This window comes from Salvelinus namaycush, chromosome 10 (assembly GCF_016432855.1).
Source record: "Salvelinus namaycush isolate Seneca chromosome 10, SaNama_1.0, whole genome shotgun sequence".
Classification (NCBI taxonomy): Eukaryota; Metazoa; Chordata; class Actinopteri; order Salmoniformes; family Salmonidae; genus Salvelinus; species Salvelinus namaycush.
Window position 1 is genome coordinate 15,184,394 of NC_052316.1, and position 20,570 is coordinate 15,204,963.

Here is a 20,570-nt window from a genome sequence, read left to right on the forward strand (position 1 = left end):
GGTGGAGGCCACAAAAGATCTGAACTCATCACGGGGGCCACAGTGGCTTGAGAGTCTACGTACCCACATCTATACCAATACATGCAGTAAGAGACTGGCTCTAGCCTTTTGGGGCCCCTAAGAGAAATTCCAGGTTTTAGTTTTTATTTTCATGCAATTCTACACATTTTGCAATGGGACGGAGAGAAATGTTTGTAGATTTTAAAACGATATCTGACAGACTACCAAAATCCATGGGGACCCACCGGTCGGTAATTCGACCATGATTACTACAAGTTTAGATAGTATTATATAGTTTTTTATTGGGATCCCCTATTAGCTGTTGCCAAGGCAGTGACTACTCTTCCTGGGGTCCAAACTGGTAACAAAACAAATAAAATAAATAACACTACATAATATCCTGCCTCTGCCTCACGCTTCAGAAATAGGTGATGGCTCCTGCAATATGAGCCTTTCCAAAGCTCGTGAATGGCCACCCACTTACATAGCACAATACAGCGCAAATTACAATACAAATAAATATATATATAAATAATGGCTGCCTCTTCACAGTCCAAGTTGTGCCATAGTGTTATTTTCTGTTTTTTTAATCTGTTTTTACTGTTAGCTTGAGTTACCTGGGGAGGCAGAGTATTCTATGTAGTCATGGCTCTATTTAAAACTGTGTTTCCCAGCCTCTGTTCCGAACCTGGGGACTGTGAAAAGACCTACGATTGCATGTTTTATGTTGTACCGATGAGTGTCCGAACTGTGTGCCAACAGCTTGAACAGACAGTTCAGCACCAACACCTCACAAAGACCAATAGATATGCAGTCAATCTCTCCTGAACTTCGAGCCAGGAGAGATTAACATGCATGTTACTGACATCCGGGCTCCGTGTACATCTAAGTGCAATTTGTGTTGCTCTATTCTGGACCAACTGCAATTTACCCATGTCCCTCTTCCGCATCTGCGGTGAAAGGTGACAGAGCTAGAGCAGCGTTTGTCAGATCATGAGACATCCCGAAAATCGGTCTTCTCACAATCTGTAGCGCACCTCTATGGAAAGATGACTCACGCGAAACGTGATGTGTTCTCCGTTTTGATCTACAACCTCCACACGTGTCAGGAGACTCGTCTAAAGGCAGTACAGCCGATCTGCAAACTTCTGTCTGTAGCGTCGGAACCAATTGGGCTACACACTAATATGACCCCTCTGTGCAAAGGTGAGAATCTCACGAACATGTTTTGCTCTAGGACGCCCATAGGCCTCACAAGACCCCCCCCCTTTAACCAATCAGAGTCCTGGGTTAAAGGTCCAATACAGCAGTTTTTTTTTTTGAATCAAAATAATTTTGGGGGGGTAACAATTATGTAACTTGCTGTGATTGTTTTCAATTAAAATGGTCAGAAAGAAACGAAATAGCTTCATAGCAAAGAAATGTATCAAGCAAGAATTTTGCTAGGACTGCCTGGGAGTGGTCTGAGTGGGGAGGGGAAAACTGAAAACCAGCTGTTATTGGCAGAGAAGTGTGGAACTTTCTTATTGGTCTATTAACTATTGTACCGCCTAGTGATGTCACCAGGCAGGCAAAACTCCATCCCACCAAAACAGGCAGAAATTTCAGGCGGTCTTCAAACATCTCTTACACAGGTTTGATTACATCTGACCATAATGCATACCACAGTCGTGGCATCAACATCATCTGGGGAGTATCACTAGATTTACATCCAGATTGAATGTGGGAATAAATATTACACGGAACCCAAACCGGCTGCGCGCGTGCACCATCGTGCATAAATGTTTTTTGTCCCCCCCACACCAAACGCAGGTTAAAATATCAAAACAAACTCTGAACCACTTACATTAATTTGGGGACAGGTCAAAAAGCATTAAACATGTATGGCAATTTAGCTAGCTTGCACATGCTAGCTAATTTGTCCTATTTAGCTAGCTTGCTGTTGCTAGCTAATTTGTCCTGGGATATAAACATTGAGTTGTTATTTTACCTGAAATGCACAAGGTCCTCTATTCCGACAATTAATCCACACATAAAACAGTCAACCGAATCATTTCTAATCATCTCTCCTCCTTCCAGGCTTTTTCATCTTTGAACTTATATGGTGATTGGCATCTAAACTTTCATAGAATTACCACGACAACCGGCCAAACAATTTGTCTTTCAATCACCCACGTGGGTATAACCAATGAGGAGATGGCACGTGGGTACCTGCTTCTATAAACCAATGAGGAGATGGGAGAGGCAGGACTTGCAGCGCGATCTGCGTCAGAAATGAGTACTATTTTAGCCCTTGGCAATAATTGAATATCATGGATTTCAAAATGTATTTTGCGACCCACGCGACGTGTCCGGTCTGGTCAGCATGTTAGCCTCACAGGGCCGTGGTGTCCTCGGGATGTTGTGTGTTCTGCAGGGCAGCACCAATGATTTATGTATTCACTAGATGACTGACGGGAGTTGTTTTGAAGCCACCATGCCTCCAACTTGGCACTCACCCACCCACTTTTTTTGTCAAAAAATGTTTTGGAAGGTATAGAAATACATTTGTTTTTCTTCAGCTAACTTCAGTGTGAGAAACAACAAAAGTACTTCATTATTCCTTATTAACCTCAGCCAATCACTCTCTTCAGCTCCCTCCCTTATTCTCTCACCGTCCCCATCTCTGAAGCGCTGGGATCCAATCCCAACATCCCTGGGCCCTTTTCGCTCCTCCCGCCTTTTCTCCAGTGGATCCAAACATATCACCATGCCAATGATGGCAGTTCATGTCTCCTAGCAACCGAAAGGTGTCCATCTTTAGCAGCCCACTGTGTTCAAGGACAATAGATAGTGATCTTCTTCCTGCAAGCCCTATTGTCATTACTGGAAAAAAGGGGAAAAAACTCCCTGCCACTGAGGGAGAGAGCAAGTCCTGCCACGTCACTCAAGGAGAGCAGTCGTTGTTGCTTGACCACGGACACTTCGTCTGTATAGTCAGATGTAATCAGATGTTCGTGACAACGATTTCCACTTCGCTTCTTAATATAAATCCACAAGCGTCCTACACTGAACAAAAATATAAACGCAACATGTAAAGTGTTGGTACCATGACGCACAAAACTTTTGTTAACAAATGTGTTAACATCCCGTTGGTGAGAATTTCTCCTTTTGCAAGATAATCCATCCACCTGATAGGTGTGGCATATGAAAAAACATTCAACAGCATTACATTTACATTTTACATTTTAGTCATTTAGCAGACGCTCTTATCCAGAGCGACTTACAGTAGAGTGCATACATTTTATTACATTTACATACTGAGACAAGGATATCCCTACCGGCCAAACCCTCCCTAACCCGGACGACGCTATGACAATTGTGCGTCGCCCCACGGACCTCCCGGTTGCGGCCGGCTGCGACAGAGCCTGGGCGTGAACCCAGAGACTCTGGTGGCGCAGCTAGCACTGCGATGCAGTGCCCTAGACCACTGCGCCACCCGGGAGGCTAACAGCATGATCAAAACACAGGTACACCTTGTGCTGGGGACAATAAAAGGCCACTAAAATGTGCAGTTGTATTACACAACACAATGTCACAGATGTCTCCAGTTGAGGGTGCGTGCAATTGGCATGTAGACTGAAAGAATGTCCACCAGAGCTGTTGCCAGATAATTGAATCTTCATTTCTTTACCATAAGCCGCCTCCAAAGTCATTTTTAGAAAATTTGGCAGTATATCCAACCTCACAACCACGCCAGCCCAGGACCTCCACATTCGGCTTCTTCACCTGCGCAATCATCTGAGACCAGCCACACAGACAGCTGATGAAACAGGAGTATTTCTGTAAAAAAATCCCTTTTGTGAGGAAAAACAAATTCTGATTGGCCGTTTGAAAACACCGCCTGAAATTTCAGCCTGTTTTGGTGGAAGGAAGTTTCGGCCTTCCAAAGTGACATCACCATGCAGTGAATTAGTTAATAGGCCAATAAGAAAGTTCCAACCCACTCTGCCAATAACAGCAAAATGTACATTTTCCCCTCCCCACTCAAACCCCTCGCAGACAGTCCAGGTGAAAATTCTTGCTTGTAAAATTTATTTTTGGCCATTTTATTTGAAAACAAATCACAGTAAGGTACTTAATGTTACCCAGAATTGCATTGATATAGAGATAAAAATAGGTGAATTGGACCTTTAAAATAAATGCATTCATATTGGACCAGGAAATCGTGTGGAGACACAACAAACGTTGATCAGATAGTAATAGGATCATATTGATTAGATCACCAAGCCCACATTTAAGCGCAAGGTGCAAACAAGGCATATGTTACAGCAGAATCGGACTCAACCAGACGAATGACCGGCTGTCCCATCTACAGTCTGCTGTTTCTTCCACACAAAAACAATGACGGTTTTCATCCATAACTGTCGGTTATACGGTAATTGTGTACGCCCTATTAACAGTTACACAGTAATGATAAAATCCTGACCTTTGTATTAAGTGGTTTAATGCCTAGTGTCGAGTTGGTTTTTGGTAGAGAAAGGGGGGTATATTTCAAAACACAGTCACAGGAGTGAGTAATCTCTTAATTGCATCAGTTGGTGACCGGCTGGGCCAGCGCCCCCCCCCCCCCCCCCCCCCCCCCCCCCTCTCAGCCTTCCTCTTGGGTGGCCTGGCATGTTATAAACCGAGGGGGTGAGGTGCGGATTATTTAATGTCCCATCATCTTAAAAATCAAGCCTTGATGAAAGACCTTACAAGACCTTTAAGAGGGCCGGAGCTATCAAGAGGAATTACAAGTTAGGCCTATTACTTCATATTTCAAATAGTGAATATGAACAACTTGTTAACATCCCAGTTTCCCCTTGTTGCTGTGAGCACCAGCCAGCCAGGGGTTAAGGCCAGGCTCTCTCTCATTCTGAAAAGTCACTCAGGGTCTGCCAGCTACAGGACATGGAAGTCAACCAGGCAAGTGTGACTCCCTTAATCTGCTAAATCACAGCTAAGGGCTCATGAGGACCACCATCCTTCTAGATCCCCCCCTCTGTGGGGGTGCTAGCCCCAGGCCTAGGTCAGGGGCCAGGGCAGGGCTGAGTCCACAGCCAGGTCTAGGATGGGTATAGAGGGTTACCATCTGGGCCTTTTCCCATCTCAATGGGTTAGGGATGTGCACATTTATTCAAATATTCAAAAGGGACGTTAGTATTTGAATACTTGTGTGAGTATACATTTTTCAAACAAAACCAAAGTATAGGCCTATTTTAACACTGTAAAGGCTTTTTCAAAAATATCCATGTAACAGAAAATGGGGTAAAAGTACAAAAGTATTATATATACACACACTACCGTTCAAAGGTTTGGGGTCACTTAAAAATGTCCTTGTTTTTGAAAGAAAAGCAATTTTCTTTGTCCATTAAAAGAACATCAAATACAGTGTAGACATTGTTAATGTTGTAAATTACTATTGTAGCTGGAAACGGCTGATTTTTTATGGAATATCTACATAGGCCTACACAGGACCATTATCAGCAACCATCACTCCTGTGTTCCAACGGCACATTGTGTTAGCGAATCCAAATGTATCATTTTATAAAGGCTAATTGATCATTAGAAAACCCTTTTGCAATTATGTTAGCACAGCTGAAAACTGTTGTACTGATTAAAGGCGCAATAAAACTGGCCGCCTTTACACTAGTTGAGAATCTGGGGCATCAGCATTTGTGGGTTCGATTACAGGCTCAAAATGGCCAGAAACAAAGATCTTTCTTCTGAAACTCATCAGTCGATTCTTGTTCTGAGAAATGAAGACTATTCCATGCGAGAAATTGCCAATAAACTGAAGATCTCGTACAACGCTGTGTACTACTCCTATAACAGAACAGCGCAAACTGGCCCTGACCAGAAGAGAAAGAGTGGTGCTCCTTTTGTCCAGGTGGGAAAGGGCAGTGTGGAGTGCAATAGAGATTGCATCATCTGTGGATCTGTTAGGGCGGTATGCAAATTGGAGTGGGTCTAGGGTTTCTGGGATAATGGTGTTGTTGTGAGCCATTACCAACTTTTCAAAACACTTCATGGCTACAGACGTGAGTAGTGTTCTTGGGCACAGGGACTATGGTGATCTGCTTGAAACATGTTGGTATTACAGACTCAATCAGGGACATGTTGAAAATGTCAGAGAAGACACTTGCCAGTTGGTCAGCACATGCCCGGAGCACACATCCTGGTAATCCGTCTGGCCCCGAGGCCTTGTGAATATTGACCTGTTTAAAGGTCTTACGTCGGCTATGGAGAGCGTGATCACACAGACATCCGGGACAGCACTCATGCATGCCTCAGTGTTGCTTGCCTCGAAGCGAGCACAGAAGTGATTTAGCTCATCTGGTAGGCTCGTGTCACTGGGCAGCTCGCGGCTGTGCTTCCTTTTGTTGTCTGTAATAGTTTGCAAGCCCTGCCACATAAGACCAGCGTCGGAGACGGTGTAGTAGGATTCGAACTTAGCCCTGTATTGACGCTTTGCCTGTTTGGAGGGCATAGCAGGATTTTTTACAAGCCTCCGGGTTAGAGTACCGCTCCTCGAAAGCGCAGCTCTACCCTTTAGCTCAGTGCGAATGTTGCCTGTAATCCATGGCTTATGTACGTACAGTCACTGTGGTGGTAAATAAACAGCCACGAAAAGTATAGATAAACTCTTAGCAAATAGTGTGGTCTGCAATTTATCATAAGATACTCTACTTCAGGAGAGCAAAATCTTGACTTCCTTAGATTTCGTGCACCAGCTGTTTACAAACATGTAGACCCCCCCCCAATCTTAACGGAGTGGGTTGTTTTATCTAGCCGGTCCTGCTAGCTGAATATCCATGTCATCATTCAGCCACGATTCCGTGAAACATAAGATGTTACGGTTCTTGGTCCCGTTGGTAGGATATTTTTGATCGTACCACGTCTAATTTACTGTCCAATGATTATACGTTGGCGAGAAATATTGACGTAACGGCAGCTTTCACACTCGCCTTCTCCGGATTCTAACGAGGCGCCCCGCTCTGTGTCCTCTGTACCTGCGTCTCTTTCTCTTGCTAATAAACGGGGATGTCGGCCTTGTCGGGTGTTCACAGTATGTCCTGTGCTTCCTGCTTGTAGAAGAAAATATCTTTGTCAAATCTGAGGTGAGTGATCGCTGTCCTGATATCCAGAAGCTCTTTTTTTGCCGTAAGATAGTGGCAGAAACATTACGTACAAAATAAGTTACAAATGACGTGGGGGGAAAAACACCTAATAGCACAATTGGTTAGGCGTCTGTAAAGCTGCTGCCATTTCTTTCACCGCCATTTTAGCGCTTGCCTCCCTGTTCTATCGGTGGTATGGGTAAGGGAACAATGGAAAAAACGGGATCCTTGGGACGTCCCAACTCTGACATCACCCTATTAATGTTTAAATTGAAAACAGTTAGATAATGGTTAAGGATTAAGGTTAGGGTTTAGGGGAGGGACATCCCAAGGATCCCGGATAGAAGCTAAACATCTGAACATGCCTCAGTATAGGCCTGCCGTCTCTACCAGCCTGTTGACAGGCCTCCACCCCTCCCACGCGATCCCTCAATCTTTAAAAACACTTGTTTCGTCTTCCCTCGCTCCACAGGCCTGGCATTAATCCTGCTTAAGGCACACCGAGTAAATCCTTTAATGAACGGCCCGCTTCATCTTCATTAACAACGCTCTAAAGATCAGGGCATCATGACAGACAGGGTGACACACACACACACACTTGCAAGACTGAACAGACCAAACCTTTTACATCAGTTCCTGTTGCGCAGAGTTACCATCTCAGACCTCACCATTGATGAAACTTCTTCCAACCTACATCAAAGTCACTCACTGCAAATTTATGCCCATTAAATGTCCTCCTATTTTAATCTAATTACAAAGCAACGCTACATTATATTAACCAGTATGTTGGTGGTTATGATAGGCTGGCTTGCTATGCTGGATTAATTATCCAAGTGATGAAAAATTCATAAAAGGAACAAGTTACTTCCCTGGGAAACTCAACAGTCATTCAAAACAGTGAATTATTTATCAGGCCCTTTTCAACTCACGCCATTTCCATGGAGCGGCACGGACGCACAGAGAGGATCTGTGGGTGGCTCGGTACGGGAGAAAACGACAAAGAGAAATTAATCAACTGACTGAGTAACCAAATCTGCAGCGCTATCAAAGAGGGATATAGAAACAAATGGTGTTTTATGAGCCTGTATTGTTAGAGTTTCTGCAGCCATTCAAATATTAATCATACTACACAGTCAGACGTTCCATTATTCCTGCTGAATTTAACATTATTAGAAACACCATTAGAATTAGCCTGACTCAAGATAGGATGTGTACATTATTTTTTAACCATTTAGTCTAGAGTCTAAGCCTGGGGGGGGTGGAAATTGACTCACAAGGTTAACTAATTTACATTCACGTGACATCCGTGCCAGAGAATTTGAGCTCTTCAGTGGCCAACAGCTTGACTTTGAGCCAATCAGAGAGCACGAACCACCCCATGGAGAGCCACATTTTTATAAAAGATTAAGCAGGGAACCAGCCACACTTTATATGCAATGTAGGCTATGGGATGGTAGCTAGCTAAGTCCACAGACAATGCACACAACACTAAATACTTCCTCCAAGCTAGCTAACCACTTGTAGCTACTATTGACATACACAATGTATTAGCTAGTTTCCATGAAACAGCTGCCTGTGTTAGCTAGCTAAGGACATGGCACTATGTGCTAACGTTAGCTAGCTTGCTAAATATTGGGCAATGGGCTGGAAATACAGGACTATGGAGAGCGAATTAAATTGTTTTTCGTCATCTTGCTAGGTAGTCATCTAGCTGTGGCCATCTTGCTACTATCAACAGGGTGTTTCTAGAAAAAAGCAACATTAGCACGTATAGAAATCCAGATCATAAGCAACACTCATGGCTATGCATTGCCAAACACTATTGCAGGGTTTTCCATGAACAGGGTTTTCCAACCCTGTTCATGGAGAGCTACGCTTCTGTAGGTCTTCGCTCCAACCCCAGTTGTAACTAACCGGTTTCAACTTATCAACCAACTAATTATTAGTCAGGTGCTCTGGATTATGGTTGGAGTGAAAACCTGAAGGACGGTAGCTCTTCAGGAAGAGGGTTGGAGAGCCTTGGATTAGAGGGACAATAGAGCGCTGAGTGCTAGCCGTTAGAAAGTTTGGTAGGCTACTTATGACCACCAGCGGCATCAGAGCACAGTTTAGGAGAAGTCTAATTTCCGTGACTCAGCACTCACACGGAATTTGACTGTGGTCATGACTCTTGACTGCCCGTGTGGTGGTAATACAGTCACCTTAACAGCCCTCGTTAAGACTGGAGAGGGAGTGTGTGTAATGGCTGGGTAACCAAGGAACAGGCTTTTGGACTCCTACAGAGCCCATCTCCCAGGGCTGGAACACCACCTCATTAGGAAAGGAAAGCATTGTGTCTCTCAGCTAACCCAGAGAACCCAGCCTCCTTCCAGGCTACAACTCCTCCCTCCACACCCCCACCACCTACCTCAGATTATAACTAGTGTTTTTCTTTAATGATCATCATATAACAGTTCTCTCACAATCACTTTAGGAGACCGTTTGCTCTGAATCTGAATAGGGTGGTGTTAAAACATTGCTACTCTGTTACTCTCCCTTCCGGGAAGGCAATAATGCCCTCCCCTGTCCTCCCTTCTGCAAAATCAGATTACACCGCCATTCTGCTCCTTCCCACCTATAGGCAGAAACTTAAACAGGAAGCGCCATTGGTAAGGACTGTTCGACATTGGTCAGACCAATCCGAATCTATGCTTCATTGTTTTGATCACACAGATTGGGAAATGTTCCAGGTCGCCTCTGAGAATAGTATCGACGTATACACAGATTCAGTGACTGGTTTCATCAGACATGGCTTGGGATGCTGTCTGGGCCGGCAGCCTTGCGAGGGTTAACACGCTTAAATGACTTACTCACGGCGCCCACACAGTCCTCGTGAGCGTCCAGGACATTTACAGCACCCAGTGTCACAGGAAGGCCAAGAAGATCATCAAGGACCTCAGCCAACCGAGCCACAACCAGTACAGGTGCATCAAAGCTTGGAACGAGAGACTGAGAAACAGCTTCTACCTCCAGGCCATCAGACTGTGAAAGTCACTAACCAGCCTCCGCCCAGTACCCTGCCCTAAACCTTACTGTTCTAGTCGGCTACCACCCGATACTCTACCTTGCACCTTTGAGACCGCTGCCCTATGTACAGAGTCATTGAACACTAGTCGCTTTAATAATGTTTACACATTTTTTCACCCACTATATATTTGTATATACTGTATTTTAGTCATGGCTCATCCCATATAAGTTTTTTTTTTTTATTGCTACACTGTTGAAGCTAGAAACAGAAGCATTTTGCTGTACCTGCAATAACATCTGCAAATCTGTGTGCGCGACCAATAAACTTGGATTTTAACAGGGAGAGGGTGATTCTGATCTAGGCCATAGGGCACTGGAATATTGGTCAGGGCAGGATACAGTGGAGCCTACTGTTTGTTCACACTAGCAGGATGGCAGAATAGCATTCACTGTCAAACCAACAGCAAGGAGAGATTAGATTAGCCTATATTAGAACAGCTGTTGCAAGATTTTAAAACTGTGTGCGCAAGAGGTATCTTTTCCCTTCAACAAGCTCAGCTTCAAGTGAAATAGGCCTCAATGACAAGAAAGCAATACGAGCTATATTTCACTTGAAAACTACACTCCCAAATCAATTGAACCTGAACTTAATAAATCATTCAACAAAGAAACTAGCAGCAATAAAGTCTAGCCCGACCGATATGGGATTTTTGGGTCCGATACCAATTTTAGGGAGGCAAATGTCACCAATTAACAATATATATTTTATTTTAAAAAAAATTTAGAGGTGGAATGAAAAAAACTTTACAATCCTTTGGAGCACAATTTAACAAATACACTAATTGATGATTTCTTAAGTAAATATTAAAATTAACATTAGTTAAGAACATTTGTGGTTTACATGATAACCACCAAAAAGCAACTAAATCCTCTAACTATGAAAGTACATCAAAACACTTGTTCAGTTTACCTTAGGTACAACTTAAAGATTTGCCTATCTGCGGCAGTGGATAAAAATGCTGAAGTGTTTGTGCTGAAGCACCACAAGCACACTAATAAACAAGGACTGAATGAATAAATCTGAAACTGCACTGTTCACAACAGCAGAGAAATACAGTAACATTCTGTTCGTAATGTCACCACTAGGTGTCAACGTCAGCATTTGTATTGAGTAGATTCACTACAGTGCATTACAACTAGAGGTCGACCGATTAATCGGCATGGCTGATTAATTAGGGCCGATTTCAAGTTCTCATAACAATCGGTAATCTGCATTTTTGGACGCCGTTTATGGCCGATTACATTGCACTCCATGAGGAGACTGCGTGGCCACCTGTTACGCGAGTGCAGCAAGGAGCCAAGGTAAGTTTCTAGCTAGCATTAAAATTATAAAAATCAATCGTATCATAATCACTAGTTAAACTAGTAATATCATCAACCATGTATAGTTAACTAGCTTGTCCTGCGTTGCATATAATCAATGCGGTGCATGTTAATTTATCATCGAATCACAGCCTACTTCGCCAAACAGGTGATGATTTAACAAGCGTATTCGCAAAAAATGCACTGTCCTTGCACCAATGTGAACTTAACCATAAACATCAATGCCTTTATTAACTTCTTGTCAATATGGGGGCGCTGTTTTCACTTTGTAAAAATTCATTCCCAAATTAAACTGCCTCGTACTCAATTCTTGCTCGTACAATATGCATATTATTATTACTATTGGATAGAAAACACTCTCTAGTTTCTAAAACCGTTTGAATTATATCTGTGAGTAAAACAGAATTCAAGTTGCAGCTAACTTCCTGTGAGGAAGTGAGAAATCTGAAATCGGGCACTCTGTTCCAGGGTCAGTTTATTAATTTGCATGTAATCTATGAGTCGACATGCACTGCATACGATTTCCCCTAGATGTCAGTAAGCAGTGAGAATTGGAATGGTGTTGCTAGGCAGATCTGAGGCCATATAAAGGGTCTTGGAACGTGGGGTGCACTCTTTTCAACGTTCGTCATAGCGCAAGACAGACCTCAGGATGGCATTCTGAAAAGCTCTCGTTATAGGCCTTAGATATATCCGGCTCTGATTTTATTCGATATAGGTGTTAAAGACATCATAATGTAGTTATTTTAAACAGAGTTATATCAGTTTATATCAGTATATTGCGATTTTCGGATATTTCTTTGTGCTGCGTTATGAAGAGTTGGACACGTCTGGGCCACATAGGAATTAGCAGCAAACATTAGCTAAGTTGAAGACGTCAATCTACAACCGAGCAACGATGATTCTGGACAAAGGACCACTTGCACAAGATTCTGATGGAAGCTCATCAAAAAGTAAGAACTATTTATGATGTTAATTCGTTGTTCTGTTGAAAAATGTAAAACTACTATTCCGCCATTAATTTCGGTGCGGTCTCGCTTTAACGCACGCTGTATGTCGTAGTAACGTTAATTTTAAAAATCTAACACAGCGGTTGCATTAACCTGTTTGGGCTGCAGGGGCAGTATTGAGTAGCCGGATAAAAGGTGCCCATTTCAAACGGCCTCGTACTCAATTCTTGCTCGTACAATATGCATATTATTATTACTATTGGATAGACAACACTCTAGTTTCTAAAACCATTTGAATTATATCTGTGAGTAAAACAGAACTCCTTTTGCAGCAAACTTCCTGACAGGAAGTGGAAAATCTGAAATCGATGCTCTCTTCTAGGGGCTGCATATTAAAGTCCTTGATATTTATTCGTTTAGATGCACTTCATACGTCTTCCACTAGATGTCGACAAGGAGTGAGAGAAGAAATGAAGTGTGTAACTTGATCTGGGCTCGTATAATAGCTCTTTGTATGACGTGTCACCAGTTTCCTGTTTTCTGGAGAGCGCGTCAAGGGACCTGGATTTGCCTTCTGATAAGCTGTCGTTATGGACGACTAATATCTCCGGCTTTGATTTTATTTGATACATGTGACAATATCATCGTAAAGTATGTTTTTTCAATATAGTTTAATCAGATTATTGAAATTTTTTCGGGAGTTTTGCCGTGTTCCGTTCTCTTCCGTTTGTTGACATGGAGAGATTCGCGCCACTTGGCAAGTGTGCTTGCTAAATCGAGAGGGAAAAAGGCCGTTCTAAATCCAAACAACGATTGTTCCCGACAAAGGACCCCTTGTACAACATTCTGATGAAAGATCAGCAAAAGTAGGACCCATTTTATGATGCTATTTCATATATCTGTCGAACATGTTGTGCTAGTCGTTTGCGCCCAGCTTTTGGGTACTCTCTCGCTATACCTAAGCTGGATGTCGTAATGAAGTTATTTTTAGAATTCTAACACGGCGATTGCATTAAGAACTAGTGTATCTATCATTTCCTATACAACATGTATTTTTTAGTTATGTTTATGAATAGCTATTTGGTCAGAATATGTGTGTCAGAAAAAGTGTCAGAAAAATATCCGGACGTTGTGGGAAAAAGATGCTACGTTAGCACAATGTATAACCACTGATTTCAGCTCTAAATATGCACATTTTCGAACAAAACATAAGTGTATGTATAACCTGATGTTATAGGACTGTCATCTGATGAAGCTTATCAAGGTTAGTCAAAAATTATATATCTTTTGCTGGTTTGTTACGATCGCTAACTTTTGCTGCTGGTAAATGGCTTGTGTTTCTGGCTATTGTGGTAAGCTAATATAACGCTATATTGTGTTTTCGCTGTAAAACACTTAAGAAATCGGAAATATTGGCTGGAATCACAAGATGCCCGTCTTTCATTTGCTGTACACTATGTGTTTTCAGAAATGTTTTATGATGAGTATTTAGGTATTTGACGTTGGTGTCTGTAATTATTCTGTCTGCTTTCGGTGCAATTTCTGATTGTAGCTGCAATGTAAACTATGATTTATACCTGAAATATGCACATTTTTCGAACAAAACATAGATTTATTGAATAACATGTTATAAGACTGTCATCTGATGAAGTTGTTTCTTGGTTAGTTTGGTTGGTTCTTGGTTAGTTAGGTTGGCTTTGTGCATGCTACCTGTGCTGTGAAAAATGTCTGTCCTTTTTTGTATTTGGTGGTGAGCTAACATAAATATACGTGCTGTTTTCGCTGTAAAACATTTTAAAAATCGGACATGTTGCCTGGATTCACAAGATGTGTACCTTTCATTTGCTGTATTGGACTTGTTAATGTGTGAAAGTTAAATATTTCAAAAAAATATATTTTGAATTTCGCGCCCTGCACTTGAAGTGGCTGTTGTCATATTGTGACCGGCCTCGGGCTTGCAGCCAGAAGAAGTTAACCTCTTGAAGCTAGGGGGCATTTTTATGTTTGGAAAAAATAACATTCCCAATGTAAGCTGCCTATTTCTCAGGCCCAGATGCTAGAATATGCATATAATTGACAGATTAGGATAGAAAACACTAAATATTGTCTGTGAGTATAACAGAACTGATTTTGCAGGCGAAAACCTGAGGAAATCCAACCCGGAAGTGCCTTTTATTTTGAAAAATCCTTGTTCCATTGCCTGCCTTTCCTTCATTTAAAGGGATATCAACCAGATGTTTTCCTATTGCTTCCTCAGGGTGTGAACAGTCTAGACATAGTTTCAAGCTTTTATTCTGAAAAATGAGCAATATTTATCAAAACGCGTCAGTGGATAGCTGAACGTCCTTCGATTAGTTCATGCGCGCGAAAGTTGTAGCTCGAAATTCTCACTCTTATTGAATAGTTTACCGACCGGTTGAAATATTATCGATTATTTATGTTAAAAACAACCTGAGGATTGATTATAAAAAATGTTTGACGGCCTCCCCGGTGGAGCAGTGGTCTAGGGCACTGCATCGCAGCGCTAGCTGCGCCACCAGAGACTCTGGGTTCGCGCCCAGGCTCTGTCGCAGCCGGCCGCGACCGGGAGGTCCGTGGGGCGACGCACAATTGGCCTAGCGTCGTCCGGGTTAGGGAGGGTTTGGCCGGTAGGGATATCCTTGTCTCATCACGCACCAGCGACTCCTGTGGCGGGCCAGGCGCAGTGCGCGCTAACCAAGGGAGCCGGGTGCACGGCGTTTCCTCTGACACATTGGTGCGGCTGGCTTCCGGGTTGGAGGCGCGCTGTGTTAAGAAGCAGTGCGGCTTGGTTGGGTTTCGGAGGACGCATGGCTTTCGACCTTCGTCTCTCCCGAGCCCGTACGGGAGTTGTAGCGATGAGACAAGATAGTAATTACTAGCAATTGGATACCACGAAAAGGGGGTAAAATTTATTAATTAAAAAATAAATAAATCAAACGTTTGACATGTTTCCACGAACTTTACGGATACTATTTGGAATTTTCGTCTGCCCTTCATGACCGCTCGAGCCTGTTGATTTCTGAACATAACGCACCAACAAAATTGAGGTTTTTGGATATAAAAATAATATTTATCGCACAAAAGGAACATTTATTGTGTAACTGGGAGTCTCGTGAGTGCAAACATCCGAAGATCAAAGGTAAGCGATTAATTTTATTGCTTTTCTGACTTTCGTGACCAATCTACATTGCTGCTAGCTGTTCGTAATGTTTTGTCTAGTGATCGATAAACTCACAAACGCTTGGATTGCTTTCGCTGTAAAGCATATTTTCAAAATCTAACACGATAGGCGGATTAACAACAAGCTAAGCTGTGTTTTGGTATATTTCACTTGTGATTTCATGAAAATAAATATTTTTTTAAATTTTTTTTTTTTTAATTTGGCGCTCTGCAATTCAGCGGTTGTTTACGAAAATGATCCAGTTAACTTCTCTAGGATAGGGGGCAGCATTTTCACGTTTGGATGAAAAGCATACCCAAATTCAACTGCCAGCTACTCATCCCCAGAAGCTAAGAAATGCATATTGTTAGTAGATTTGGATAGAAAACCCTCTGAAGTTTCTAAAACTGTTTGAATCATGTCTGTGAGTATAACATAACATATTTAGCAGGCGAAACCCCGAGGACAAACCATTCAGATGTTGTTTTTTTGAGGTCACTCTTTTCAACGAGTTTTCATTGGGAAACCAGATTTCTAAGGGACCTGCTTGCAGTTCCTACCGCTTCCACTGGATGTCAACAGTCTTGAGAAATTGGTTGAGGTTATTCCTTTGTGTAATGAAGAAGTACGGCCATCTTGAACGAGAGTCACATGAAGTGTCCTGTTAGATAGAAGCGCGTGACCAGAAAGCTAGCTATAGTTGGTTTTAATCCTGTATTGAACACAGATCATCCCGTCTTCAATTTTATCGATTATTAACGTTAAAAAATACCTAAAGTTATATTACAAAAGTAGTTTGACATTTTTTGGCAAAGTTTACAGGTAACCTTTGAGATATTTTGTAGTCACGTTTGAGCAAGTTGGAACCGGTGGTTTTCTGGATCAAACGCGCCAAATAAATGGACATTTTGGATATATGTCGACGGAATTAATCGAACAAAAGGACCATTTGTGATGTTTATGGGACATATTGGAGTGCCAGCAACAGAAGCTCGTCAAAGGTAAGGCATAAATTATATTTTTATTTCTGCATTTTGTGTCGCGCCTGCAGGGTTGAAATATGCTTCTCTGTCTTTGTTTACTATTGTGCTATCCTCAGATAATAGCATCGTTTGCTTCCGCCGAAAAGCCTATTTGAATTCTGACATGTTGGCTGGATTCACAACTAGTGTAGCTTTAATTTGGTATCTTTCATGTGTGATTTAATGAAAGTTTGATTTTTATAGTAATTTTCATAGTAATTAATTTGAATTTGGTGCTCTGCATTTTCTCTGGCTTTTTGCCAAGTGAGACAGTAGCGTCCCGCCTAAACTCAGATTTTGAATATAAATATGAACTTTACCGAACAAAACATACATGTATTGTGTAACATGAAGTCCTATGAGTGTCATCTGATGAAGATCATCAAAGGTTAGTGATTAATTTTATCTCTATTTCTGCTTTTTGTTACTCCTCTCTATGGCTGGAAAAATGGCTGTGTTTTTCTGTGGCTATGTACTGACCTAACATAATCGTTTGGTGTGCTTTCGCCGTAAATCCTTTTGAAATCAGACATGTTGGCTGGATTCACAACAAGTGTAGCTTTAATTTGGTGTCTTTCATGTGTGATTTCATGAAAGTTTGATTTTTATAGTAATATATTTGAATTTGGCGCTCTGCATTTTTACTGGCTTTTGGCAGTGGGACGTTAGCGTCCCACATATATTAGAGAAGTTAAAGGGATCCGTGCACCAAGAGGTTACCAAACTATAGTTTTGGCAAGTCGGTTAGGACATCTACTTTGTGCATGACACAAGTGATTTTTCAACAATTGTTTACAGATTATTTCACCTATAATTCACTGTATCACAATTCCAGTGGGTCAGAAGGTTACATTCACGAAGTTGACTGTGCCTTTAAACAGCTTGGAAAATTCCAGAAAATGTCATGGCTTTAGAAGCTTCTGATACGCTAATTGACATAATTTGAGTGGAGGTGGAGGTGTACCTGTGGATGTATTTCAAGGCCTACCTTCAAACTCAGTGCCTCTTTGCTTGACATCATGGGGAAATCAAAAGAAATGAGCCAAGACCTCAGATAAAAAAAAATGTCGACCTCCACAAGTCTGGTTCATCCTTGGGAGCAATTTCCAAATGTCTGAAGATACCACGTTCATCTGTACAAACAATAGTATGCAAGTATAAAAACCATGGGACCACGCAGCCGTCATACCGCTCAGGAAGGAGACGTGTTCTGCCTCCTAGAGATGAACGTACTTTGGTGCGAAAAGTGCAAATCAATCCCAGAACAACAGCAAAGGACTGGAGGAAACCGGGCCAAAAGTATCTATATCCACAGTAAAACGAGTCCTATATGGACATAACCTGAAAGGCCGCTCGGCAAGGAAGAAGCCACTGCTCAAAAACCGCCATAAAAAAAAAACTAGACTACGGTTTGCAACTGGACATGGGGACAACGATGGTACTTTGTGGAGAAATGTTCTCTGGTCTGACGAAACAAAAATAGAACTGTTTGGCCATAATGACCATCGTTATGTTTGGAGGAAAAAGGGGGATCCTTGCAAGCCGAAGAACCCCATCCCAACCGTGAAGCGCGGGGGTGGCAGCATCATGTTGTGGGGGTGCTTTGCTGCAGGAGGGACTGGTGCACTTCACAAAATAGATGGCATCATGAGGTAGGAAAATTATGTGGATATATTGAAGCAACATCTCAAGAAGACATCAGTCAGGAAGTTAAAGCTTGATAGGAAATGGGTCTTCCAAATGGACATTGACCCCAAGCATACTTCCAAAGTTGTGGCAAAATGGATTATGGACAACAAGGTCAATGTATTGGGAGTGGCCATCACAAAGCCCTGACCTCAATCCAATCGAAAATTTGTGGGCAGAACTGAAAAAGTGTGTGCGAGCAAGGAGGCCTACAAACCTGACTCAGTTACACCAGCTCTGTCAGGGGGAATGGGCCAAAATTCACCCAATTTATTGTGGGAAGCTTGTGGAAGGCTACCCGAAACGTTTGACCCAAGTTAAACAATTTAAAGGCAATGCTACCAAATACTAATTGAGTGCATGTAAACTTATGACCCACTGGGAATGTGATGAAAGAAATAAAAGCTGAAATAAATCACTCTTCACTATTATTGACATTTCACATTCTTAAAATAAAGTGGTGATCCTAACTGACCTAAGACCGGGAATTTTTACTAAGATTAAATGTCAGGAATTGTGAAAAACTGAGTTTAAATGTATATGGCTAAGGTGTATGTAAATTTCCGACTTCAACTGTATATAACGTCCCACAGTTGACAGTGCATGTCAGAGCAAAAACCAAGCCGTGAGGTTCAAGGAATTGTCCATGGAGCTCTGAGACAGGATTGTGTCGAGGCACAGATCTGGGGAAGGGTACCAAAACATTTCTGCAGCATTGAAGGTTCCCAAGAACGCAGTGGCCTCTATCATTCTTAAAAGGAAGAAGTTTAGAACTACCAAGACTCTTCCTAGAGCTGGCCGCTTTGTCATTATGGGCTATTGTGTGTAGATTGCTGAGGATTTTTTTGGGTTATTTAATCCATTTTAGAATAAGGCCGCATTTGGCGGGTGTTAATTTTAGGCCATGATGCCTACTCTCTCTCAAGTCTTGACTTAAGACAATGATGAGCAGCTCGTAGACCACCCTCTTCAGGCAACCATTGAAAAATATAAATAAATGACTGCAAATGACAGATCTGTTCATTCTAATATTGGCGCCTTATCTGTGGAATAAAGACTGATACAAATATTTCTGTTAAAGTCTAATATCTAATAAAGCTACTGCTTTGTATTGAAGCTTGACAGGGCAAGGCAAGAGTTTAGAGGAATTGGTCACCACCTATGACATTTGGAGTGCTCTGGGGACATGGCTTGGCTGTAGACAGAGGCTGAGGAAGAGTGGCTGGAAAGACAAACTACTGAAAGAGATGGGAAAGCTGGGGGTGGACTAAAAGCTACACAATATGTTATTCATCTTGGCTGCAAGGGCAATCTTCAAGCCCCCAGACCACTCCCTGCATTCTGTATCTGTACTCCATTGTAAATTATTTTGTTTGGTTTAGACTACCTAGCTAGCATGTGTGGATTTTGCAAGCAGCAACACCTACAAGTCTCTCTATCCCTCACATTCTCCACCCAATTCCAAAACACACAACTATCACAATGTTAAGCTCAGCACGTCCGGTGCCAGTCTGACTGGGTATTTTTGCTTTTAAGATAGCTGCTTCCTACAGTGGACAGGTGTTAAGGGGACTCATCTGGTTTCTGTTCCGCTCCCTTTGGAGCCAGAGCCTGATCTGTGAAAACATTGCACAGAGCGATCCCTTCCCTTCTCAGACACACAGAAAAGCATCTACAGACATGACAGCCTTTCAAGATTTCTTGGTGTATTATCTTCCAAGACTTCCACTCTAAAATGTTTTCCTCTGCGAATGTAATTCATCCTCTTAAAAGGGATTGTTGAAGCTGTCACAAGACTAAATACACTATACAAAAGAATGTGGACACCCCTTCAAATTAGTGGATTCGGCTATTTCAGCCACACACGTTGCTGACAGGTGTATAGAATCACGCAAACAGCCATGCAATCTCCATTGACAAACTTAGGCAGTAGAATACCACCTTTCCAACAAGTTAGTTACTCAAATTTCTGCCCTATTGTGAAGTGGAGACACCGAGGAGCAACAACGGCTCAACAGCAAAGTGGTAGGCCACACAAGCTCACAGAACGGGACTGCCGAGTGCTGAAGCACGTAAAAATGGTCTGTACTCGGTTGCAACACTCACGACCGAGTTCCAAACTGCCTCTGGAAGCAACGTCAGCACAAATACTGTTAGCCGGGAGCGTCATGAAATGGGTTTCTATGGCTGAGCAGCCGCA

The 20,570-nt window shown here is 42.3% G+C and overlaps 1 protein-coding gene across 2 annotated transcripts in view; it reads right to left on the reverse strand.

Annotated features, from left to right (window-relative positions):
* LOC120054750 (protein strawberry notch homolog 2-like) overlaps nt 1-20,570 on the reverse strand; it is a 118,158-nt gene that overhangs the window by 85,543 nt on the left and 12,045 nt on the right. The window lies entirely within an intron of this gene.